This window comes from Equus asinus, chromosome X (assembly GCF_041296235.1).
Source record: "Equus asinus isolate D_3611 breed Donkey chromosome X, EquAss-T2T_v2, whole genome shotgun sequence".
Classification (NCBI taxonomy): Eukaryota; Metazoa; Chordata; class Mammalia; order Perissodactyla; family Equidae; genus Equus; species Equus asinus.
The window spans coordinates 107,462,530-107,489,091 of record NC_091820.1 but is presented as its reverse complement, the minus strand read 5'-3'; the positions used below and the strand labels follow the sequence as shown (position 1 = coordinate 107,489,091).

Genomic DNA, 26,562 nt, shown 5'->3' with positions numbered 1-26,562 from the left:
TTACTCTCATGATCCGTGAACTGAATTTCAATAGGGCTATGATATTTAAAGATTCACTGATGAGACAGTTTAATGACTCAGTTGAGAAGAGATGTGCCAACCAGACAAGTACTAGATTGTTAATTATCACTAGCTATTAGCTGGTGGCTGCTGACATTAGTTTATTGCTCATAATATTGTGGAAGTGTATAAGATAATGTGTGTTCTTCTCTTTTGATTTTTTTCCTTACAGGTCAAAACTACAACCAGATTTCACGTATATATTTTCATACTCCCTCTTCTCTGCCATCTTTACATGCCCATCTTGGATCTCAACTTCTTCTTCAGGTATTCCTGCCCACTTATGATTATCAAAATCAACAAATAGCCATTAAGCATCTCTATGGGCCAGACACTGTGTTTGGCACTTTACATGCTTTAGCTCATTTAATCTTCACAACAAACCTACATAGCAGGTTCTACAATTATCCTCAATGCACAGTTGAGGACGCTGAGTTAAAGGAAGTTAAGCAATAGGCCCAAGGTCACAAAACCAATAAGTGGCAGAGAAGGTTTTAAAACCAGGTTTGATCAATTCTAAAGGCAGATCTTTCCATAATCATTGCAATGTTTCTTTTCTCTTACCTCCTAAGATACCATAATTTGCACTATGCAATTTTATACCAAATTGTTTTCAAAAATCCACTGTGCACTTACTCTTATCTCCCTTTGTTGTTAGTGCCGTCAAGTAGATTCCAACTCCTAGCGACCCTGTGTACAGCAGAGCGGAACCCTGCCTGGTCTTTTTGTGCCATCCTCTCACCTTTGGCGCTATATCAGACAATGCTCTGCTGCTATTCACAGGGTTTTCATGGCCAATTTTTTTGGAAGTGTGTGGCCAGGTCCTTCTTCCCAGTCTGCCTTAGTTTGGAAGCTCCACTGAAACCTGTCCACCGTGGGTGACCCTACTGGTCTGAAATACCAGTGGCATAGCTTTCAGCATCACTACAATATGCAGCCACCACCGTATGACAACTGACAGGTGAGTGGTGTGGTTCCCTGACCCTGAAATGAACCTGGGCCGTGGTGGTGAGAGTGCCAAATCTTACTATCACTAGGCCACCAAGGCTGGCTCTTTTCTCCCTATCTACATGCCAATCAGATTGAGGAGAGGCGCGATATGTTGAGCTTCATTTTTAACTCCTGCAACCTCTTGGGGAGGACTAGAAGTACAGCAGAGACTCAGTAATGTATGATTGAGTTTTGTTTTCAATGTTCTTTTATAAAATAGCTACTTTAGGGGCCAGCCTGTGGCGAGTGGTTAAGTTGGCCCACTCTGCTTCAGTGGCCCAGAGTTCGCAGGTTCGGATCTCAGGCACGGACCTACACACTGCTCATCAGGCCATGCTGTGGCAGCATCTCACATAGAAGAACTAAAAGGACTTATATCGAGGATATAGAACTATGTACTGGGGCTTTGGGGATAAAAAAAAGAAGAAGATTGGCAATAGATGTTAGCTCAGGGCCAATCTTAAAAAAAAATAAAATAAGATAAGTTACTTTAAAAAATGTAACTAATTTTAAAAGCTCCTGTTGTTTTCTTTTGTTGACTTGTTAAAGAGTATTAATTTTTTCTGCAAAATGTCCTTTTTCTATTTCCTTGTGATTAAGGCCAAAATCATTCAATTGGACCTTCCTAACTTTCCCATTGATGTAAGAGGCAATGCTAGTGAAGAAAACACATTGGTAAGTAATTACAATATCTCTATTTTGGGAAGAGAAGACCTTTGTCCATGAAAGATTAATTATAAATCACAGAATGTTTAAGTTGGAGCGATCTGTGAGATCCCTACATACTTTATCTGTGCCTATTTCATGGTTCTTACGCCTGTCTACCTTGTATTTCAGTCTTTTGGGTACATACCTTCTGCCTTCTAGACTTATAATTTTCTCAAGGACAGAAACTCATGTCTGGTTCATCTTTCTATTCCTTAAAGTGTCTTGCACCATGCCTACCATGTATTCAGCAACCATCAGAGATTTGTAAAACGAATAAATCAAATCCACCACCCTTTTGTTTGACAGATGTGGAAACAGATTCACTATGAGTATTTATATGACGCTAAGATCATACTGCTAGTTCCCGGCAAAACCAAGTCTAGAACCCTGTTATTCTGATTGCTACGCCAATGGTTTTTCCATGGAGTCTTGTTTCTCAGCTTGTTAAAAATGAGTATGGAATTTCTCTGAGTGAGCGTAATCCATCATTTGCCTTCAGCTAAAACTCCTGTTGACTCCCTATGAATCCATTGGGAATATACCCACTGTGGGAACCAGTACAAAGAACAAACACAAAGCACAAAGAGAAGGGAGAGTTATTTGTTCCCTCTTAGTATTCTTGGCCAGAATGGGTTGTATATTTAGTAGCGATAAGACAGATTTAAGCTTAAACACTGAGAGGCAAGTCAAATCATAACAGTGTAGGTGTTTGGGATACATGGTAAGGAATAGGTCAGTCTCTGCCAAATCTTGACTTAACTCTATGTGAATGTGTGTAAAATTACGGATAATATGAAATATTGTTATGAAAATTAATGGTTACAAAGATTAAATCAAATAACTAATAACATAAGCCTTTAGCAAATGTAGAAATGTCTTCTGCAAACTTGATTATGGGACATTAAGTGAAAATTTTTTTTTTTTTTTTGGAGGAAGATTAGCCCTCAGCTAACTACTGCCAGTCCTCCTCTTTTTGCTGAGGAAGCCTGGCTCTGAGCTAACATCCGTGCCCATCTTCCTATAGTTTATACGTGGGACGCCTACCACAGCATGGCTGCCAAGCAGTGCCATGTCCGCACCTGGGATCCGAACCAGCGAACCCCGGGCCGCCGAGAAGCGGAACGTGCGAACTTAACTGCTGCGCCACCGGGCCGGCCCCTAAGTGAAAATATTTTAATATTATGTTATAGAAAGTGATCATCATTAGTAAGAAACATTTACTGAGTGCCTAATTTATGCTAGGATATGTGAATTGAAAGACAAGAAACTAAAGTCCTTGCCATTATTAATTTATAATCTAGTGTCAGGAACAAGACGTCCATAAATAGATGACTACAAAGGAGGACAGAGGGGGTGACTGTGAAGTCAGCATGAGAACTGGCCTTTAGTGCCGGCCTCAGTGGCCTAGTGGTTAAGTTTGGTATGCTCCACTTCAGCAGCCCGGGTTCAGTTCCTCGGTGTGGACTTTCACCACTTGTCTATCAGTGGCCATGCTGTTGCAGCAGCTCACATACAAAAAAAAGAAGAAGATTGGCAACAGATGTTAGCTCAGGGCAAATCTTCCTCAGAAAAAAAAAAAACATTGGCCTTTAATCTTGGTCAGTGGGGAGCATTAAATACTTTTGAACAGATTTGTGATATATGTACATACAGTGATCTTTTAAGAATATTACTTTGACATAGGTGTGCACTGATGGAAGGACAGGAGAAAATAGGTATAGAAATACCAATTTAGAGACTCTTGTAATAATCCATAGGTGAGGTGATGAGAAGGCGGACTAAGGTGAGAATGAAGGGCTATATAAGTAAAGGAGAAGACCTGGGAGAGATTATGAAGCCAGAATCTACATGACTTGATGACTCAATGGATCTAGAGAGGGAGATGTTAAAGCTGATGCCAAAGACAGAAATTAGCTCTTTATAACTGACTGTATTATATATGTTACCCTGATTGGTTTGAATCTGCTATAAGGCAGAGGCTTTCATTTATTATCTTTAAATTCCAATATCCCAGCAGAAATTGGGCAGTATTGCTCATGTATTTTGATATTCACAATAAGAAGCCCTTATTACAAAGAAAGGAAAATGGAAGACTTCATGACTGTAAAAGATTGTAAATGGAACTTGAACTCCCAGCAATGTGCAGCACAGTGCTGAGTATGTAGTAGGTGCTTAACAAGTACTTGAACTGAATTTAATTGTTGGTGTGGTAAAAAGATTAAAGTTCTGGGGCCGGCCCGGTGGCGCAGCGGTTGAGTGCGCACGTTCTGCTTCGGCGGCCCGGGGTTCACCGGTTTGGATGCCGGGTGTGGACATGGCACTGCTTGGCAAGCCATGCTGTGGTAGGCATCCCACATATAAAGTAGAGGAAGATGGGCACGGATGTTAGCTCAGGGCCAGTCTTCCTCAGCAAAAAGAGGAAGATTGGCAGTAGATGTTAGCTGAGGGCTAATCTTCCTCAAAAAAAAAAAAGATTAAAGTTCTGTTGGTTTTATTTCTAGCTCAACCAAGAAATAGTCATGTGACCCTAGGAAAGTCATTTAACCTTTCTGTATCTCCACATCCTGTTGGCATTAAGGACATGTAATAATCCTTCCATTTCTCACAGTCTATGACTTGATTCTAAATTTGATTCTGTCACTCAGCAAATCCTTTCCTGCGCCCGTGCTTCACTTCCAGCCCCTGCCTCACGCAGGACCTGGGTCTGCAATGAGACACCCAGAGTGCATTTCCTCTCATTGCCCCATGCTCCGGAACACTCCCGTCTCTCTTAACTTGACACCATCTCTCATCCTCCCACCTCTTTAGTCAAAACTCTTTTTTCCTCAGTGCTAATCTCAAAAAGTAGAGCAACCTGATCCGATAATTTCATATTAAGATATGAAATACTGGTCACCTGGAAGGTCCTCCAGGCTTCTCCAACTTTACAGAAGGTATCTTATTATTCTGGGATTTCAGGCAAAATGACAGAATAAAATAATGAAGTTTAGGAGAGAGAGTTTCAGCAAGACAGGCTTTTAAATCATGTTATATAAACCTGACCTTGTCATACCGATGGGCTCAGATTCAGGAGTATAGAGTTTTATACAAATCATGGAAAGCAGAGTAGAAAGTTGACCATATTTTTAATGTTCATTTTAGGCCACCCCTCTGCCCAATCTTCATTTGTCCCACTGCCTGACTTCTATCAACAGTTTAACAAATATTTATTTTAGCACCTACTCTGTATCATACAGCATGTTGGCAGTGGTGTTTTCAATACGCATAGAATATGGTCTCCGCCCTCAAGGGCCTTACAGCGTACTATGAATGACAGACATCTAAACAGTTAAGTACTTAGAAACATATCAGCAGGCGTTTTACCCAACTTGGGGAGTTCAGGGAAGGCTTTCCGGAGCTCAAGCCTCACCAACCGTTTTTGAAGATCTGTAAACCAGGGCCAGTGCATAGCTTCATAACTGGCCTGAGGTATACAATCAGGGTTTCTGAACTGTACGTCCTGGACACAAGGCATAGATAATTTACTTTTCCAAACCATACTGGTACATGTAACTTGCTGAAGATTATTTTAACAATAGTGTATATCACCAAATCCAATTACTTAATTGTTCTTACAATGAATTGTGAAAGGATATGACTTCACTCTCTGTTTCACTGGGTGTTTTTAAGAACCTGGCTCTGGATAAATAGGTCTGTACTATCCAGTTTGTCTCCAAAAGGCAAAACCATTAATTTCCATTAATTCTAGCCTTCTTTCCTGACCTTCTATAAACCCTGGCTTTAGTTCATTCAAACTGTACATCAGTCGAAGAATTAAAGAGATTTTATAGTCTAGTAGAAAAAATCCTGAAAGCCTTTTATTTGGTGGTTGTCTCCCAGTTAGGTACGAAATAATCAGAATGAAAACGTATGTCATGCTGTCCTTCTGTTTAAGTGATTAAACTGAACTTTGTCTGTATAAAAGCTATTCAAAGTTCAACAGAACTGTGATTTTAAGAAAAGCCTTGGGTGTTTGTGGAGACTGCAAAATACATGGGAAAAAACCCTCCAAGTTCAATGTATTCTGCAAGGGACTATCCAATTCCAAGGGCAAAATGTGGGAGCTGCATGTGCACTAAAAGTACAGTAGCCAAACCTGCTCCCGCAGCCGCCATCGTCCTCCAGCCTAGCAGGCCTTGGGCCCAGGCCAAACAGACACTCATCAGGGAATAAATGGTCTGATCTGTGAACAGTTTGCACTATGTAACTGAACCTATTGACAGAGAAAGCCAGGAATGGGCTTATCCTTCTTACATCATTTTCATGAAAATTGCCAGTTACTGAAAGATTTCTATTGCAAGTGTGTTCTTTAGAGGCACGTATGCACATAATCAAAGACACAAGCCTTTGGACCTCCATATTGATAACACTGCTCATAGCCTCTTGAATTTTTTAAGTGCTAACTGGCTGTAATTGGTACCAGACACTTATGAATATAAGTATTTTATATTTGTCAGTGTTTCCTTTGCACTTCAACCTAGGCTACTTGCTGGTATTCTGACGCCTCGCTGGCTGGCTATCAGTCACATGAGCAGCAAATGTACAGATGAATATACCATGAAATGACTTGGGGGCATTGAAGCAGAAGTGCCTGTGAGCATGAGTGACAGTACAGACAGCAGGGAGCAAAGCTGCTGGTAGGTGGGCTAACTCAGGCTGGGAGGAAACTCTGCTTTCCCTGTGAGACATGATGTGATCCAGAAGCTTCTAGGAGGTTCTGGACATTCTGGACACAGCGCTAGACCCTCCCTGTCTCCCACCACAGCTTCTCAAAATTCTCTTCTCTTGCTTTCTATCCTCAATCCCCACTCCCTCCCAATATACATTCACATAGCTGCTCTCTGTCTCTATCAACTTCTCTCTTTCTCTCTCCTCCAACCTCTCTCTCTCTTCATTCCTCCTTCTCTCTCTCTCCCTCTCTTTCTCTCTCTCTCTTTCACACACACACATACACACCCCTGTACACTAGGGTTTCCAGACACCTAATGTGCTTCCTATAAATCTACCAACTTTGAAACCCTGCCAAAATCCCAAAATATTACCCATGAGCAAATTCTAAGAAGACAGCTCTTGGGTATAATTTCTCTAACCTGCCACCATGCCATACTGTGCAGTTGGCTGAGGCCTGTGTTACCATAGGCCTTCCTAATACTCTTAGAGGAGCCTCAATGCCCTGATATTTTTCCCGTCATCATCATCATCCTTTGTGATGTGTGGAGCGGTCTTGAGATGGAAAAGTTAAAAGAGGAGTAACAGCATTGCACCAATGTTTTGAATGTGTGCTTTGCTATCTACTAACACTGACCAGATTTTTATTAAATTACACTGAATGATTTTTAAGAGGAGAGAAAAAGTATTGTGTTTGGTGGTCAAATGTCTCTTTGCTCTGTGGTGCTGCCACCTAAAATGCTACTTCATTTGAGGTATGGCCCAAAGACCACTTGTATCAGAAGCATTTGGGGACCTTGCTAAAAATGCACATTCCAGACACCTGTCCCAGACCTACTTTATTTCTAAGGGCAGAATCTATAAATCTGCATTTGTGAAATGCTTCCCAGGTGATTCTGATGGCCTGAAAATTTGAGAACCAGCACTCCAAACCAGCATGGTTTGGTGTTTAAAAAGGGTAATGGCCTCAGGAACTGATGACCTAGTGGACCTGATTTTACAACTGATTTCCTGTGTGACTTTGGGCAAATCAATTAATTTCTTTGGGCCTCAGTGTTCTCATCTGTAAAACGGGACAAATCTCTTCTTCCCATCCTCTCAAAGTTGTATAGATCAAATATAAATGTGTGTGAAAGTTCTTTAGAGTTTTATAAAAATAACACGTGTTATTATTGTTATGGGTGGGGTCAGGGAGAACAGACTGGAGAAGGAATGCTGTTGGCAAGGACTGAAGGGAGGAGAATCCAGTTTCTTTCTTTTTCCCATCAGACTCCAGACAATGGGTTACAGTATTGTGGAACTTCAAGGTTCTTTCCAAGTCACAACCTCCCCCAATCCTTCATGCGCTCGCCGTTTACTGTTAACAGTGAAGAAGGCTCCTCTCTTCCGCAACATTCCTGTAGGTGAAAAACCTACCTGAGCAGGTTGAGGTCAGCTCTAGGTTCTGATCAGCGCCCAAAATGGCACTGTCAATCAGTAAGACAAGGCGTCTTCCTGCTTACTTATTAGGGGCAAATGTAATTAAACAATAGTTATCTACATATTAGCAGAGTTGGAGAAACAAAACAGATATTTTTGTTCTCATTCATAATTAGACTTAGGAATGGTACATGCCACAGGTAGTCATCTTAAAAGACACAAAGTATTGTTCCTTTTTCTTGCTTAATGACTCCAGACATTTCTTTTGTTTCTGATATGAATGGGGGGATCTTTTATTTTCAGGGTGCATTATCCTACTTAGGCCCCCTTCCTTACCCTCCACTCTCTGAAGTTTTAGTCAAAGGATTTCATAAAAAATTTCAACACTTATAAGATTCAAATTGGGTCTAGATTTTTTTCCAAACATCTGGCTTTCAATTTCTGAATGCCTAGGTCATTCCTGCCTCTCGGAAAAGAATGTCTGCCCATTCTTGTCCATTCCCTGAGTGCTCCATCTCAGTGACTTTCTTCTCTGCTATTTTGACTTTCCGACCAGGAAATGGATTTCATTAACTTTAGCTTGCAGAGCAGAGGCTGTACCTGAGGTGACCCCAAAAGTCATTCAAATATTCCAACGGAAGGCAGGCAAACGCTGTGTGGGAAATCACAAAGAGGAGGGAAAAAGAGAGAGGGACGAGATGAAATCAGGCTTTGACAAACAGTTCAGCCAGGCCAGCCCCCTGGAAGGGAGCCAGCGTTGGTAAAGCAGCAGCAGCTCTGGGTTTCACAGTCAGTCTGGAATGCACTTCAATACAACCCAGCCTCCATCTCGTTAGAGGCCTAGCGTTTGATGATTCAGCTGCTTCCCGGCTGCCAGGAGAGATTTGGCCAACTGTTTGAAAAACACTGTCTGCCCCAGACCACACTTGTTTTTATTCTCTGCCTGTTGTCAGGGCCTCTTCTGAAATGGAACACCTCAGGAAATCAGACCCAAACTCTGAGGAGTTCATGCTGCCTCTTGTACCCCCTTTTCAAAGGCAATTATACCAAAATAGGGATTGTTTGTAGCAAAGTGCTTTCCTAGTGATGTTGAAAGCAGACAATGTGTTATCAGGAAATGATCTCTCATTAGATCTCCTTTAGATCAAATGAAAAACAGAGTGTGCTAGCAGACTCATCAGACATTAAAGGCACAGCTGAGATCTGCCATTGCTGAACTCCCCATATATCAGTTTGTTCAAAGATGCAGGTTAAAGGGTAATGGAAACGCATTTTGGGAAGGAATTGAGCAAGAGCCTCGGCTGTAGGCTGGACTCTTGAACTCTGCTGTTTGCTTCTGAAAAGTTCCTTAGAGCTGCAGGCCCAACTTTCTAACAAAGAAAGCTGAGCCTCAAAGTGGACTGGGCTGTCTCAAGCAGAAATGAACATATTACCTTCAGTATAGCTTAGTGCTTCAGAGAATGGTCTTCGGCGTCAGACTGTCTGAATGTGTAGTTCACCTATAGCACTTAGTTCTATGAATGTAGGAAATCTAGTTCTCCGTGCCTCACTTGTCTTATCTGTAAAATAATAGTACCTTCTTTATGGGGTTGTGAGATTTAGAGGATCAATGAGTTGATACATGTAGATATATGTGTTTAGAATAGAGTCTAGCATACAAGCCCTCAATAATAGTGTTAACTATTAATGTTATTAAGGCCCTGAAGGTATTCCAGGCAACATACACTGTATGTAGCAGTGATTGCGAACACATTTTTAGTAAGACAATCTTGAGTTTGAATCCTAGTTCCACCACTTACTAGCTGTTTGGACTTGGGTAAGTTACCTAACCTCCATAAGACTCAGTTTCCCCATCTGTAAAGTGGGGATAATAATTGTAGCTTCGTAGAGTTGTTGTGAGGATTAATAAACTATGTAAAATGCTTAATGCAGTGGCTGGCCCATAGTAAGTTCCCAATAAATGACAAATAATCATACAATATGCCTAAGACTCTGTGACTCTAGAAACCCCGTATCTGGTTTTTTTTCTAGTCTTGGCTCTATTTAAATACTGAATAATATTTTAAAGATTCATTCTCTGCTAAGAAGTCCTTATATACAAGAAGCAAATTGAAAAGCTATTATCTTTCTCCATTAAAAAAAAATAGTGATGATGTCTTCATTAGCTCATTGCTCAGGAGGAAGCAGAGTTGCCCAAGTGAGTAGGAGATGGAGAATGGAACTCTTCTCTCCTCAACCCTTAGATGCTTCAATGGTCTCAGTAGTCACTTGGGCCAGTCAGCTGGAAAGAGAACCAGCTGGAAGCAAAAACAGGGCAAATTGACAATTACAAAGTTCCTTCGTTTTATGAAAATGCCTGGTTATTTGTCAGACTTTTGGCCTACTCAGTATCTCTCAATCCATCTTTATTCCTCTTGAATGATGAAAACCAGGGTGGGAGGGATAGCAAGGGAGGAAAAGAAATCCCTGGCCCTCAAAACTTCACCTGTGGCCTGGCATGGAAAGTGGGCTTGCCTTTCCAGAAAAGATAGTGTGACCTTGCTGAGAAAAGAAGCCAGTCCAAACAGTTGCAGTGATTCTATACTTCTCTCATGCTCCAGCATGTTCCTCAGCTGGGAAACATCATGCTTTAGAAGAAGAAAACGTGATGCCTCCTTTCTCTTGCACTTGCTTTGTGAACATGCAGAAGGTCCCATATTCTCCCCTGTTTTTCAAGCAACAAATACATTGATTTTGGGGAGGACAGCATTGCTTTAGCTCCATCTTGGGGCATGAAAAGAAACTAGATCTAAATCGATAGATTCTCAAAGAACGATTTAATGTGTCACTGAGAACTTGTCTCTGCAGTATCGTAACCTGACTTTTTGCCTGAATCTAAAGAATTGCACATGTAAGTCCTGGCAAGGAACACCCTTGCATGTGGCTGTGGTTCTGCAAAGTCCAAATTAATTCTCTCCTTTCTCTTTCTTGATTTCTACTGTGGTTTCAGAGCAGCTTCAAGAGAATTCCTGATGTCTGATTAACTTTGCCCTCCTCAGACCTTTAATTCTGTTGCCCCCATCCCGTTCATCTTTAGCATCATCACCACGTCTGAGAAAATAAAGATACAGACATTAACCCCTTTGGTAAGGCTTGCCTTGCTTCCTACAGACACGGTCTTTAACAAACACTTTTTTTAATTTTCAAGAAGGAAGCAAAAATATATGCAGGAGCCATTTTCTATTACTATGTAAGAACAGTAAAATACTATAAAGTGGGTTCCCAGCATTTTAACAGTAAAAACCAGTGAACAATACTTGAATAGTCACTATAAGCAGCAGCCCACTGGATTGTAATTCTTAATAGTTTTTTGTTGGGCACAACAGATTACAGAACAGACTGTTCTGGCAGAGAGATTTCTACAAGAGTCACTTTCAAAAACCAATCTGGGGTGCGAAGTAAAGCTTGCCGGACTGTGGTAGAAACAGCATAAGCAGGTCCTGTTGGCAGTGGTTTAAAGAGTGAGGCGTATCTGGACAGAGGCATTGTGGACAGTCACACTTGTCCACATGGAATAAGAGAAGAGGAGATTGGTTCTCAAAGATAAAGTGTCTTCCTTCTCAGCTCTGTGGGTCCAAAACCTTGAGAGTCAACTTACTCAAGAATGACTGGGCCCCAATAACTGGCTTACACCATTCCAAATGTGAACTGCACCAAAATCCAAGCCTGAACTGCCTGTTTTCTGCGTAGGGTATCTCCTTGGTAGGGAGATCCATTCAGAGAAACAACTTACTGGCGAGATTTTATATCACAGTATAAGTTAATGATATAAAGTCAGAATAAAGAAACTAAGGTAGCTCTAAGAGGTCTTGTCATCTCTCTAATGGAAGAACATCTACCACTAAATATTTCTTGCCAGAGCTGTGCCCAGTTATCTGAAGGCAGAAAATCCTCTCCCTGGAAAGTTCTGGAGATACTTAATGTAAACAGACATATAGTAATCAAGCAAAGAGGAGTCCCTTTTTGAACTTATGCCTGTCTCAACTTAAGAAGCAGGCAAACGTGAAAGGACTAGTAGGGTCTTGTGAGAGAGCAACAGCTTTATAAGCGGAGTTGGAACTCCAGCCCATCTCAGTGCTGGGTATGCAACGGGTCTTTCTTTGACTTTGTGGGGACTGGTCAATTAGTTGACTTAGTAATTCCTTTTCTAAACCATTTCTACCCCAACCACATATTATTCATCACTCCTTCTCACCACCCCCTTCCTTCCTAAAGTGCTTCTTTTTTTCCTTTTTTTGTGAGTAAGATTGGCCATGAGCTAACATGTGTTGCAAATCTTCCTCTTTTTGCTTGGGAAAGATTACTGCTGAGCTAACATCTGCGCCAATCTTCCTCCACTTCACGTGGGATGCTGCCACAGCATGGCTTGATGAGCGGTGCTAGGTCCTCTCCTGGGATCCAAATCTGTGAACTCTGGGCTGCTGAAGGGGAGTGCACAAACTTAACCACTATGCCACCAGGCCGGCCCCCCTAAGGTGCTTCTTGACGATAGTATTAGGCACTATTAGTTACTAAGTTGTGAATCCAGAGATCTGTAAGCATCTTTTCTTACTATTTCCAACTCTGTTTATCTCTTTTTAAGCCAATGCACACTCTGGGCCTGAACTGGGCTCTTTCCCAAGAGACATCAACCTGTGCACATCACAGAGGGACCTTTTCCTCAAAGACCATTCAAGTGAACTCACTTGTACTCTACTGATATTTCTCAAGATGTGTAAGTTACTCTTCCAAAGTTCCTTAGGATAGTTAGTATGGCCACCTCAGTATCATGGAAATGTGAATCATTGGAGTATAAAACTTATTACTCTGAAATGTCAAGACTTTAAAACAGCATTATAAAATAAGGAGCCCAAAAATGATTAAATCAGGAAGACAAACATAGTTTATGTAATTCACATGAGAGAGGAGCTTGATTCTTCTCCTTAAGTGGCCAGATATGATGGAAAGAGGACTAAAAGTAGGAGCTGGAAGGGCAAGAGACTTCAATATAATTCATTACATATCCATTATATTCCATGTTATTTAATTTAATTTCCACATGAAGGCTGATATTTGGCTGTGTAGCAACTATGTACACATCAATGCAGTCAAACCAACTGTTTGCAGCAGGTGTTGCTCTGATCGGTCAGGGCCTGTGCTCTACCAGTTGTTAAATACTTGAAATATCATTAAAAATCTTACCAAGCCTACAAAATAGGTAATTATTTTGGTCTACATTTCAAAGAAAGTCTCAGAGAGGGGCCAGCCCGGTGGCACAGTGGTTAAGTGCTCATGTTCCGCTTTGGCAGCCCGGAGTTTGCCAGTTCAGATCCCGGGTCCAGACATGGCACTGTTTGGCAAGCCATGCTATGGTAGGCGACCCACACGTAAAGTAGGGGAAGATGGGCATGGATGTTAGCTCAGGGCCAGTCTTCCTCAGCAAAAAGAGGAGGACTGGCAGCAGTTAGCTCAGGGCTAATCTTCCTCAAAGAAAAGAAAAGAAAAGAAAGTCTCAGAGAAATTAAGTGAATCTACAGCAAGCAGTGGAGCTTTATGTGAACTATCTCATTTACCCCTTTTTGAATGCCCCTTATGAGGTACTATCCCAATTTTACAGATGAGGAAACCGAGGCTCAGAGAGATTAAGTAAATTGCCCCCAGACTGCACCAGTGGAAGAGCAAAAGCTCAAATTGAAGCCTAGCTCTACCTGACTCAGAGGTCTATTCATTTCATTAATACCATGCTGCCTTCCAAGGTCTTTGTCCTAAATTGCCACTGAGCCAGCTCTATGTCCATAGGTAAAATGTTCTGAGTTCCTAATTTTATATTGTTGGTCTCGGTGATCTCTAAGTTTCCTCCCAGTCGTAACCATCTATGTAAAGGTTTAAGTTAAGGTATTTCTTTAAGGATTCAACAAGGCATTTGTGTACACTCTAGTCATTCTCATACGGAGAGTGCTGTCATTAGATGATCAGTTGCATCATTTTCCTTGACAAGTTCTCTCTTGTACGAAGAGAGGAAGAACTCTGGATGGATACTTAAAAGTGTGGCCTTCAGGAACTGAGCTTGTTGAACTTCCCAGGATGCCAAAGAACTTTGTGACTTCAGCGTCTATAGTGCCTAACATAATGTTGGGGTGTTTTTTTTTTTTTTTGGGTGAGGAATAGTGGCCCTGAGCTAATATCCATACCAATGTTTCTCTATTTTGTGTGTGGGACGCTGCTGCAGCGTGACCTTATGAGCTGTGTGTAGGTCCACGCTCAGGATCCAAACTGGCCAACTCCAGGCCGCCGAAGTGGAGTGGGCAAATTTAACCACTATGCCACCAGGCTGGCTCCCCAACATTGCTTTTGAAGGACTTTTCTCTTCATTGTTTTGCACTAGAACCAAATTTTGAGAAGTGTTGTAATATAGTGAAGTGGAGACTAGATAAGCCATCAACATCAGAAGACTGGGATTCCAGTCATGGTTCTTCCATTCCCTGTTTGCAGATGCTCAGGCAAGAGCTTCCCCTTCCCTTGATCTCTCATTCTTTAACTCTCATAGGGTTATTTTGAGTATCAAATGAGATGATGATGGTAAAGTTATTTTTAAGCTATTTTCCTTTAGAAATACATTACTGCATTCAATATTTGACTACTTACAGAATTCCTTTAAAACCATAGACTTGTAGCATGGAAATAAGTATTAGATATCTACTTCAGTGGCTAGAAAAATATTTTGTAGGGGCCGGCCCCGTGGCCAAGTGGTTAAGTTCGCGTGCTCTGATGCAGTGGCCCAGGGTTTCACCGGTTCGGATCCTGGGCGCAGCCATGGCACTGCTCATCAAGCCATGCTGAGGCGGCGTCCCACATGCCACAACTGGAAGGACCCCACAACTAAAAATACACAACTATGTACCGGGGGCTTTGGAGAGAAAAAGGAAAAATAAAATCTTTAAAAAAATTTATAAGTAAAGCACTTATTTCAATAGAAATCTTAGTGGAAAGAGCAATAAAAATAAGAGATGGAAGCAGGATTTATCTGCTCTGGTTGAAGCAAAAGTGGGTGTTCTCAATTGCTCAGAACCCTAGGTTCTCACAGAAACTCTGTTTGAAGATCACTTATATAATTCACACCCTCATGTTCAGAGGGGCCTGAGATCCAGAGAAGGAAAGGGACTTGCCTAGTGCTGTCCAACTCATAGAAGGGAGAGCTGAGACTAGGAAGCACATAGCACACGTATAATATGGCAACATATTTTTCTTCTGTAGTGGTCGTTTCAATCAGGAGATAGGCAAGGATACTGTGTTGGACAGAAAGTATCTGAATTAGGATAAATACACTTTAAGTAGGTTGTTTTGATTCAGATATTTTGACGTGAAAATATTTTGGCTGTAAGAATAAACAAACGAACAAAAACCTTTTCAGCTTAAATAAAATATTGTCAAGAAGCTTGCCCAATGTCTTTTCCCACTCTGTGTCCTCTTTCCCAAGGCTTACCTCATCCCAAACCTTAGTCATATCAAATGGCTGGTCAAAATGGAAATAGAAAGTGTTAGGTTCTCATTTTTTTGAAGTCAGTTTCATATTTTATTAATTTTTCTGTGAACTTTATCAAAGTAAGTTCAAAGTAATATATGCATGCAATAGCAAATCAGGGCATGTGGAAGAATTTGTAATGAAAAGCAAGTCTCCCTTCGCAATCCCCAGTGCCATTCTCTAGAAGCAACTAATTTTAACAGTTTCTATTTGTATTTCCTGGACGGAACCAAGGCCAGTGTCAAAACTACCTTGGATCACAACATTCACTATGCGCTAGAATAGAAAGGCTTACAACCAACAGTTGCCAGCTATATTTACCACAGTGTTCTTCCTGTTTACATCTCTCTCTGGTCCCCCAAGATTGAGATCCTTGAGGTTAAAGCTATGGTCATCTATAATATCCAAAGAAGAGCCTCACTTTAATCCTTAGGAGACAACAGTTGAACTAGGTCCTAGACTATCTTATTTATTCTTAGATTCCGAGGACTTAGCACATAGTAAGTACTCAATAATAAATGTTTGTTGAGGATTTAATTCACTAATTAATTAGTTAACCAGCAAAGATCTAAAGAAGCCAGTACAATATCACCTCACTAAATTATGTACCTCAATTCCGTGACTGCAGCACTGTTGGCAAACACTGGGAGTGACCAAGACATTCTATTCATATATTATCATTCCTATGGCCCTAAGCAGCTAGCCTGTAAGGAAAGACACAGAAACCTGTGCATGGAGGTGGGTTCTGACACTGACCTTGGCTCAAACCAGGAATTAATCAAGGAGTAATAGCTGCCATAACAACACTCATTTATTGAGTATCTAATATAGCACCTATAGTATCTGGGATAAGCACTTGACATATGTTATTGAGTCCTATCTACAACTCTGTGAGATAGGAACTATTATCCCCATCACTGATGAGAAAACTAGATGCAGAGAGAGAATGCATCCTGATCAAGGTAATACAGTAGTATAAAAGTGATGGAGGGTGGCGGGTGGGTTCAAGTCTAAACAATCTGACTCCAGAGCCTATGTTCTTTATGTTTTAAAAGCACATTCCATAGTGTCTTTCATGTAGCAGATACTAAATATAAGTTAATTCTCTTCTGGTCTTACTGGGAACAGGAAACATTTGGACAACCGTAACTCAGGGAGGTAAGGAAAGGAAAGGAACTCAAACACATAAATACAGAATCAGATCTTATCGAGGGGCAAACATGGAGTTAATACTATTATTCTTAATCACCTTCTCCACTTCCCACTCTCTTTAGCATCCCCCTTCCACCCTTGAAAGTCATCCAGTTTGATCTTCAAGTCAATGCACTAGAGCTGGCTGCCTTCCTGCCATAGGACTTCATCCAAAACTACACCCACACAAGCCATGTGTCTACTCCCTCCTGTATCTTATTAAAGGCCATGTTGATGATCCAAACAGAATGGGAAAATTATGTTTGGGGAGAAGACTGTATGCCTGGATACACTTGGCTAGGGCAGAACTTGCCTGCCTGTAGAAGTTTTCTGAGGCTCCTTCCAATAAAAGAGTGAATTCTGCTTCCTATCCTCTCAGGATATTGTCTGTAATAAAGTTGCATTTTGTTGCACTTTATACACTCCGAAGAACTTTTGCAGATGTTATTGCATGTGATCCTCACAAGAAACTTGTGAGCTAAGCAGAACATTCATTTAGTAAGTATTTAATGCCTCCTACTATGTGCCAGGCCTTGTGCTGGGCCTTGGCTTAAGCATATGAATAAGATTAACTCCTCCTCATCCTTCCAGTCTCAACAAATGACATCTTTTCAGAGAGGACTTCGCTTCCACCCCCTTCCACTCTCATCATATCCTGCTTGTATCCATCATAGGACTTATCACAATTTAATTATAGATGTATTTGTTTATTACTTGCACTGTAAGCTTCAAGAGGGTTGGAACTTTGTCATATTCCCCACTGAATCCCCACAAATAGCACAGTGAGAAAGAGTTCACAGTCTGGTAAAGGGAAACAGACTAGTATACACATAAACATAATAAGTTAGTGCTGCTGCCTTGGAAAAAGTCTGTTGAGAGTAGGGGCCTAACAACAGGAGGAACAAATTCTATTTCTATGTGTCAGAAAAAGCTTCACTGATGGGGTTACGCTTGAACTGGAATGTCAAAAGATGATAAGGGAACAAAGATGGGTAAATACTCCCCCGAAGAGAAAGCAACATAGACAGTAGCTTGGAGGCATAAAACAGCGTGCCGCATTCTAGGAACTGCAGGTATTTTGGTAATTTCTAGAGCATGTAAGAGTGAAGTGGAGGGTGTGAGTTGGTGAGAGATGAGCTTGAAGAAGCAACACAGAAGCCAGGTTAGCAAGAGGACCTTGAATGCTGTACTACCCAATTTGAACTTTATTCCATTCGCAATAACAACAGCTACCACCCATTCACTACTTCCATTTACAATAATAATAGCTACTATTTATTGACTACTAACTTTGAGCTGAGTACTTTACATACATTTCCTTTAAAAAAAGCCTCTTTATTATGGAAAATTTCACACATATATAAAAGTAGAGAGAATGATATAATGAACTTCCATGTACCCATTACCCAACTTCAACAATTATCAACTCATGACAATTGTTCTGGTTGTCTATTGCTGCATAAAAAAACTACCATCCAAACTTAGTGGTATAAAATAACAATGATTTTATTATATCCCATGATTTCCGGGGCCAGGAATTTGGGCAGGGCGATTCTGCTCCTTATAGCACTGACTTAGGCCACTCAGTAGTACTCTGCTGATGGGTGTGCTAGCCTGGAGGGTCCAAGACTGCTTTAACTCCTATGTTTGGTAGCTTGATAGGAATGCCTGGAAGGCTCAGATGGGCTAGAATGTGGACTGGAGTACCTAAACGTAGCCTCTCTGGCACAGCAGTCTCAGGGTAGTCAGACTTCTTCCTGTTTTCTCCATGAGCAAATGTCCCAAAAAAACTAGGTGGAAGCTTCATGACCTTTTCTGACCTCACCTTAGAAGTCACACAGCGTCACTTCTGCCACATTGGTTATGAGTTATAAGGCTTGCTAAGATTCAAGGGAAGCAGAATTAGATTTAATCTCTAAAATGTTGCCTCTAACAACCAATCTGCTTTCTGTTTCTATGCTTTTACCTATTCTGGATATTTCATATAAATGGAATCATGTGACCTTTTGTGTCTGGTTTCTTTCACCTACCATAATGTTTTCAAGATTCACCCATCTTGTAGCATATATCAGGCCTCCACTCCTCTTTTTTTCTGCTTTATCTCCCCCAAATCCCCCCAGCACATGGTTGTATATTCTAGTTGTGAGTGCCTCTAGCTGTGGCATGTGGGATGCCACCTTAACGTGGTCTGATGAGCTGTGCCATGTCCACGCCCAGGATCCGAACCAGCAAAACCCTGGGCTGCCGCAGTGGAGGGTGTGAACTTAACCACTTGGCCACGGGGCCAGCCCCCTTCACTCCTTTTTATGGCTGAATAATATTCCATTGCGTGGCTGTATCACATACCACCTTCATCAGTTGATGAATATTTGAGTAGTTTTTTCCACTTTTTGCTTATTATGAATAATGCTACTATAAAGATTCCTGTGCAATTTTTTGTCACCTTTTGTGTCTGACTTCTTTCACTTAACATAATGTTTTCAAGATTCAAGAAGTGTTTGTTCAGGCTCTCATCTTAAAGTGGGGAGGTGGCAAGGTCACATTGTAGAAGAGCATGTGAGATGGGACATATTGTTGCAGCCATATTTGGAAAACACAATCTGCCACACCAATCTTGTTTCATCCATACCCCAGTCTATATCCTCCCCACTGCCATGAACTATTTGGAACTAAATCCCAGACATCATATTTTCTTCTCAACTATTTCAGCATATAAGGACTCATTTAATCTTCACCCTGCCCCTATGAGGTTAGACTTTTTTTTTTACCATTTCATGAATGAAGAAACTGAAACCAAGAGAAGTTTGAATCACTTGTCAAAAATCACAAAACTAGTAGGTGGTTCAGGCAAGACTTAAACCTAATATATTTGAATTTAGTATCCATGCTTTTCCCCTATTGCTATTCCATAATAGGGAGCCCCTGGGGGATTTTAAATAGGGAAGTTATATAACCAGCTTGGCCTATTGAAAAGATCTTGCTAGCCAAAATGTAGAAGGCGGATTGGAAGGGGCCACAGCTGAGACAGAGAAACCAGCTAAGAGGCTGTAATGGGCCAGTGCTTCTCAAATTTTAAGGTACCTATAAGTCACTTAAAGATCTTGTTAAAATGCATATTCTGTTTTGATAGATCTGGAGTGGAGCCCGAGATTCTGCATTTCTAGCAAGCTGCTGTTTGGCCTCAGACCTTATTTTGAGTAGCAAGGGCCTAGGCTAAGGATGATGAGAGCCTGAACTAGGGAAGTGATACTGGAGAGAAAAGGGTGCAGAGAAAAGAAGATAGAAGGTATAGGTATCAATAGGTATATCATCCCCATTTTCCAGTTGATTCATAGGGAGGGTTAAGTTAGCTCAAAAATTATATACCTAGCTAGCAACTAAAGCTATGACCAGAACCCAAATCTGCCAATTTCTCATCCCACTTATTTGGCCACACAAGGGAAGTCACACAATACAACTACAAAGCATTAGTGTTCCAAGTAAAATTAAACAATGAAAGTCTTTTACCAATGCATTACACACAAAATTTAATTCACATTTGCTCTATCTTAAATTTATCTCCCTTAAAATGATGTATTTAACTATATTAAGTTAAAATAGAGCAGCATTTTATGTTGTTTAGTTAAGAGTACCATGCTATCCAGGAGTTATGCTACTGAGCCGCTGGGCACTTCTATCCTGACTTTGATTGAGGGAAGACTTTATAGATATAGAGGGGATGAGATTTGACCTGGATCTCATGGGATAGGGAGCATTGAGACAGAATGAAAGGAATGAGGGAGGCATTTGCAGAGGTAGAATGGTGGGAATAAGATCCGGAGGCAGGAAAATACACAATGTGAACTGCATATATGAGTTACATGGTAAGCCTCTGCTTACTTTTCCAAAAACTTCAATTATCAGAAAAAGGAGAAACCACAGGTGGACTTTTCTGCACCAGTTGTTTGGGGGAGAAGAATTCCTATTGCAGTAGAATGCCTACCATTTGGGGAGGTGAGACACGGAGGTAGGGTTGGGGATAGGATGTGAAGTGACACCAGAGGGATGAATATTGTATCCATAGATCCATCTGTCTATTGGAATGGATGTGTGTTTAATGAGTGACTATCCCACCCCTGGGAGAGGGAGGAGCCTCACTAGTTATTCTGTTCAGACCCTGACCACACCCGCCATGCCCAGGAAGCATTCACAAATGCAAGGGCTCTATGTTTAACCATTTGAGGAACTGCCAGATTGTTTTCTAAAGTATCTGTGCCATTTTACAATCCCACCAGCAATGTATGAGGGTTCCCATTTCTCCACATCTTCATCAACACTTCCTATTGTGTGTCTTTTTGATTATACCCATCTCAGTGGATGTGAAGAGGTATCTCACTGTGGTTTGTGTTTGCATTTCTCTGATGGCTAATGATGTCGAATATCGTTTCATGTGCTTATTTCCAACTGGCTCTTGTGAGCAGATTATAGGCACTCTTCCTGACTTTGGTAACATAGAGTTACCATATAACCCAGCAATTCTACTCCTAGGTACATACCCAAGGGAATTGAGAACATGTTCACACAAAAAAATTATACAAGAGTGTTCATGGTAGCATTATTCATAATAACCAAAAAGTGGAAACCACTCAAATGTCCATCAACTGATGAATAGATAAAATGTGGTATGTGGTTGAGCCATGCAATGGAATATTATTCAGCCATAAAAAAGAATGAAGTACTGATATACACTACAAGATGGATGAATCTTGAAAACATTACGGTAAGTGAAAGAAGCCAAACACAAAAGGTCACATTATTCTATTTATATGAAATATCAAGAATAGGTAAAGCCATAAAAACAGAAAGCAGATTGGTGGTTGCCAGTGACTAGGGGAAAGGTGAATCGGGAGTAACTGCTTAATGGCTATGAGGTTTTATCTTGGAGTGATGGAAATGTTTTGGAACTGGATGCACGTCACTAAATTGTTCACTTTTAAATGGTTAATTTTATATTAAGTTCACGTCAGGGAAAAAACAAAGAGCCAATTGGAGCTGGCTCCAACATACCACTGCCTGAAGACTTTCTCCCTCCAAAGTGAGGAAGATCCCACTGTTTATGCCTTACGATAGCCACATACCACCACTGAGGCAATGAGTACAGAAATGACTAGCAACTTGAATGGGAAGAGGGTGAATGCCTGGAGGGCAAAAATTCAATAATATCTCAAATGTATTATTCCATCACCTCTCTGTCTACCTTCCTACCCACATTTATTATTATCTTACTTAATTCTCACAACAATTTTATATATGGGAAAATTAAGGGCTAGAAATAAGCTAACCAAGATCACACACAGCTAGGAATTGGCAGAGATGGGATTTAAACTTTGATCTACCACAGCCTGTGCTCCTACATTCAATGGGGAGCCTAGGGGAGCCATGGGAGTGGTAGGCAGCCATGTTCCTTGGGTACCCCCAGGCCATGGGGAGACCTCTATGGTGAGTATGTCTGCTTGCCAAAAACTTCAGTCCTGTTCCAGAACTGGTGGCCTTGGGGCCATCTGAGAAACTGTGGGGTTGTGGGGGCTGCTTAGCTGTCAGAAATAATCTGGTCAGGACCATGGGGCTTGCTCTGATCTGAGGCTTCCTTTGGCATTTTTTTCAGAAAATTCAAAGAGGAATCTAAACATTTTGGGGTGTTGTAGAGAACTGAGATATGTTGTTTCCAGGGACCTAAAAGACTATCTTTTCTAAAGAACACACTTACCAGATGAAGAAACTGAAGCTTGTAGAAGGGAGATGACTTGCCTAAGATCACATAGTTGGTTCAATCAAAAACCAAGGTGAGATGAGGAAGTCACTGGAAGAAGTTTGTCCTCATCCTCAACTCTCCATATTCCACTCTTCCTTTTCTTATGTTCCTTCCGAAGTTCTCTAATCAGGATATGCTTCAATAAGAGAGTCTAGTATACTTATTCAAACCAGCGTATCATAAGGTATAGTCTTTTTTTTAAAAAAAAACTTTATTATAGAATTTTAATGTATATTACTTATTTATAAATTATAATTGTATTTTACTTATTTATCTGTTTGTTTATTGCTGGAATATTTTAAAGCAAGTCCTAGACATCAAGGTATATATTCTTAAAGAAAAGCAGTATGATATAGCAAAACACAAACAAACATAAAGCTTACACTTGGCTGAAGGTAGGGGACCTGGGCCTTGCTTCACTTAGCTCTGCCACTAACTAGCTATATATGGTCATGGGAAAGCTGTTTAAGCCCTTAGTCTCAGATTTCTTTCCCTATGAAAGAAAAAACCCTAGATTTTATGACTTTATAACATTAAAATTCGGTGACTGTTCGGATTCCTCTAGGGATAACCAAATTTTAAAAGGGAGCAAGTGTTTAATGTACCTCATTAAAGCCTGGCAAAGAAAAGTGGTCTTGGGGAGCATTAGTTAGAGCTGTGGGGATGGGAGACTAATTGTTCCTAGGTCTTAAAGTTACTTTTTGAAGGCAGCTGCCACAGAAGGCTGGCCTTGAGTACAACTACCAAGTGTGGCTCTGGGAAATGCAAAATTATGCCATCATTCCTCTTTACTACTGGACTTTCAGGATTAGTTGTTTAAATAGCCTGAAGATCATCTGTCTGAATTAAACCGGGAAACTGCGCTGTAAGGATAAAATGTTCTCCAGCTTCAAACGAATGTCTATTTTCGGAAGTATCCAAACGCTTCACAACTTGCTTAACCATAAGGGTTTCTTTCTCCTTTTCTCCCTTCCCTCTTTCCCTCCCTTCCCTCCCCTCTCCTTTGCTTCTCCTTGCTTCCCTCCCTCTTACCCCCTCTGCCTCCTTCCTTCCCTTCCTTCCTTCCTTCTCTCTCTTTTAAGGAGGTTGCAGGTTAGTAAAAGGCTATATTTTAGAGATTGAATGCTGCCACCTGCTGGTTGAGGGGCAGCACTCAGCTGGAGCAAGGAAATCTTTCCGCCAGACCCACAGCAAAAAACAAACGAAAAAACCACACAACTAAATGCACCAGATGTACAAACCAAAAAGACATTTAAATACTTTTATGACTTATTATCTTACCAAAGAAGGCATTTATTTTTTTTCTGATGTAAGTAAATTGTTATTATTTGAGAAAATTTGTAAAATCTGGAAAAGTGGATATGGGAAAACACCAATTTCCTATAGTTCCCAAATTCTAACATGATGGTGCATCTTTCCCAATCTTTATTTGATACATTTTTTTAAATACTCTGATTTTCAGTCAAAATGTCATTTTTTTTCATGACTCTTTCATTTAAGAAATATTTTTATTAGCACCTTCTATATACCAGGTACTTTGCTAGGCACTGGAGATAAAAGTGAGAAAAAAATCAAGAAAGTCCCTCCTTGTCCCTTGTGTTTACATTCAAGGGTAGGGGTGACAATAAACAAATGAAGATACAATTAAACGTTAGAATAATGATAAATGCTGTGAAGAAAAAGAAAGCATGATAAAGGGACAGAGTGACGGCAGTGCTATTTTAGATAGGGTGGTCATGGAAGGTCCCCCTGAGGTGATGGAAGAAGTGACATTTGAGCAGAAACCAGAATGACAAGAGGGAGGAAGCCATGCAAATGTCTTGGGAAGGGTCTTCTAGGGGGAAAAGTGTTCTAGGCTGATGGAAAAGCAAGTGCAAATGTTCTTAGGCAGAAGCAAATGTTCTGAGGCAAGAGCGTGCCTACTGTGTTAGAGGCATAACAAGGAAGCTATTGTGGCTGGAAAGGTGTATGGGAGAAGAAAACTAGAAGGAAATAAGATAGGAGAGCATAGCCAGGGATCAAATCACAAAGAGGCCAAATCATGTACAGACAACTTTTTAGTGTTTCCCTCCATTTAACATAACAGAGCTGCAGCTTGAAGGATGGGCAGAATCCACAGCAAAGGAGCAAAAGAACATCTCAGAAAGAGACAACAACATTGAAGGAAAGACATGAATGCTTCAGAGGTTAAGAGTATGGACTCTGCAACTTGAGAGATCTGGGTTCAAATGCCAGCTCTGCCACTTCTAGTTGTATCATGATCCCGCTCCTGACCAATAATAGAGTGTAATCAGTTGGTACATGCCAGACCCTATCTCTAGGAGACCTAAGATCAGAGGAGGGTGGCTGCATTGATGGAGTGCTGCAGATGCAGCCAAGCAGAGGGTCCTCCCAACATCCACTACTATATGCTGGATAGAGTATCAGAGCGGAAGTTCAGTAGAGGGGAGAGAGGGAAGATGTCCGACGTGTAAAAAGTACGAACCAGGGGCTGGCCCCGTGGCCGAGTGGTTAAGTTCGCGCACTCCGCTGCAGGCGGCCCAGTGTTTCATTGGTTCGAATCCTGGGCGCGGACATGGCACTGCTCATCAGACCACGCTGAGGCAGCGTCCCACATGCCACAACTAGAAGAACCCACAACGAAGAATACACAACTATGTACCGGGGGGCTTTGGGGAGAAAAAGGAAAAAATAAAATCTTTAAAAAAAAAAAAAGTACGAACCAGAAAGACTGAAACAGATAAAGAGAAGGAGACAGGGTAGGCTCTACAATCCTACCTGGTCTTGGGTAGGAATGTTAGTTACCACTAAGGAGTAGTCCACTATATAATCTCAGACTTTACTGTGTGTGACACACATGGTTGGGGCCCACAACCAGAGTTTCTGATTCAGTAGGTCTGGGGTGAGGCTGGAGAGTTTGCAGGTGATGTTGATGATGCTAGTTCAAAAATTAGTGCTATGATTGCTGTCAAATGAAGCAAATTGAAAATTCAGTCAGCCTGTTTCTTTGTTCATGTACTGACAAATTGGCTACAGTGTTTATCTCTTGGCATTGATGAAACTGGCTGTCTATGCTCCTGTACATTTTTGATGTTATTCAAGGTAGAGTTGTGAGTTATATGGCTGCTGTTTAATATAGAAAAGAGACCATCTGGAGCTTGGAAAATACTCCTAGGTTCATTGACTTTTGTTATTTCTTTTTACTCATTATTATCCATCAGCAAGCAAGACATTGAAAACAGTTTATCCCATATTCTCTGTTGATGAGGATATGAGAAAACAAGCTTTTTCATATTCTGTACAGCAGTTTTTCAATATGTGTAACATTCTAAATAAGTACTTTTTTTATCTAGCAAGTCCACTTCTAAAAAATGATCATTTGGAACGAATTGGAGATATACTGCAAAGATATAGGTGTGTGGATGCTCATCATGAGTTTAATTTACAAAAATTCAAATTACAATATCCCTAAATGTCTAGCAATGGGAAACTGTATAAATACTGTGGAAAGCTTTACTATGGAAAAAATCTTAGTGTCAAGAAAATAAATATAAAGGTAGATATTACAGCTGTTATGTGTGTGATTTTTTTTGGCATTTTGTATTTTCTAAAATTTCTTCAATAAACATGTATTGTTTTTGTGATCAGAAGAAACATTCTCTCTACAAATCACTTGATACAAATTATATTATGAAGCTTCATGCACATTGTCATTCTTTATATTCAAAATTAAGACTTTGCAGCAAAGCTACAGCAAAGTATACAGACCTGAAATTAAACTGATGGTCGTTTTACTTTTCAAAACAATGTTATTAGCGTAACAGTCTTTACCATCTGTTAATTTGGATTACAAAGCAATAGTATAAATGAGCCAGACCAGAATCCAACTTTTCCTATATTTCTACACTGTATTTAATTTTCCTTGCACAAACAACCGTTAAATGTGAGGACAGAATTTATTAAATTAGACTAAAGACCACCAGCCTTACATGGAAGCACCAAATAATCATAAGCCAATATTTTCAGTGTACTATAACAACAGGCTTAGCTGGACAGAGTTGAGATCCACTCTCAACTGTTGAGATCACTGTACTTTGAAAATGTGTCTGTATCAAGATCATCATTACTTCAGACCCCAAGTATCAACGGACAGGAA

General features: G+C 40.7%; 1 long non-coding RNA gene across 2 annotated transcripts; it reads left to right on the top strand.

Annotated features, from left to right (window-relative positions):
• The first annotated feature begins 229 nt into the window (after window positions 1-229).
• LOC106826763 (uncharacterized) lies at window positions 230-26,101 on the top strand. 2 transcript variants are annotated; one of them, XR_011499890.1, is made up of 4 exons: window positions 230-327; window positions 844-1,021; window positions 1,651-1,725; window positions 24,493-26,101. It is a non-coding gene; the product is annotated as an uncharacterized lncRNA (long non-coding RNA). The 2 variants fall into 2 exon arrangements; XR_006522403.2 differs by lacking the exon at window positions 24,493-26,101 and adding an exon at window positions 16,699-18,683.
• The last annotated feature ends 461 nt before the right edge of the window (window positions 26,102-26,562 follow it).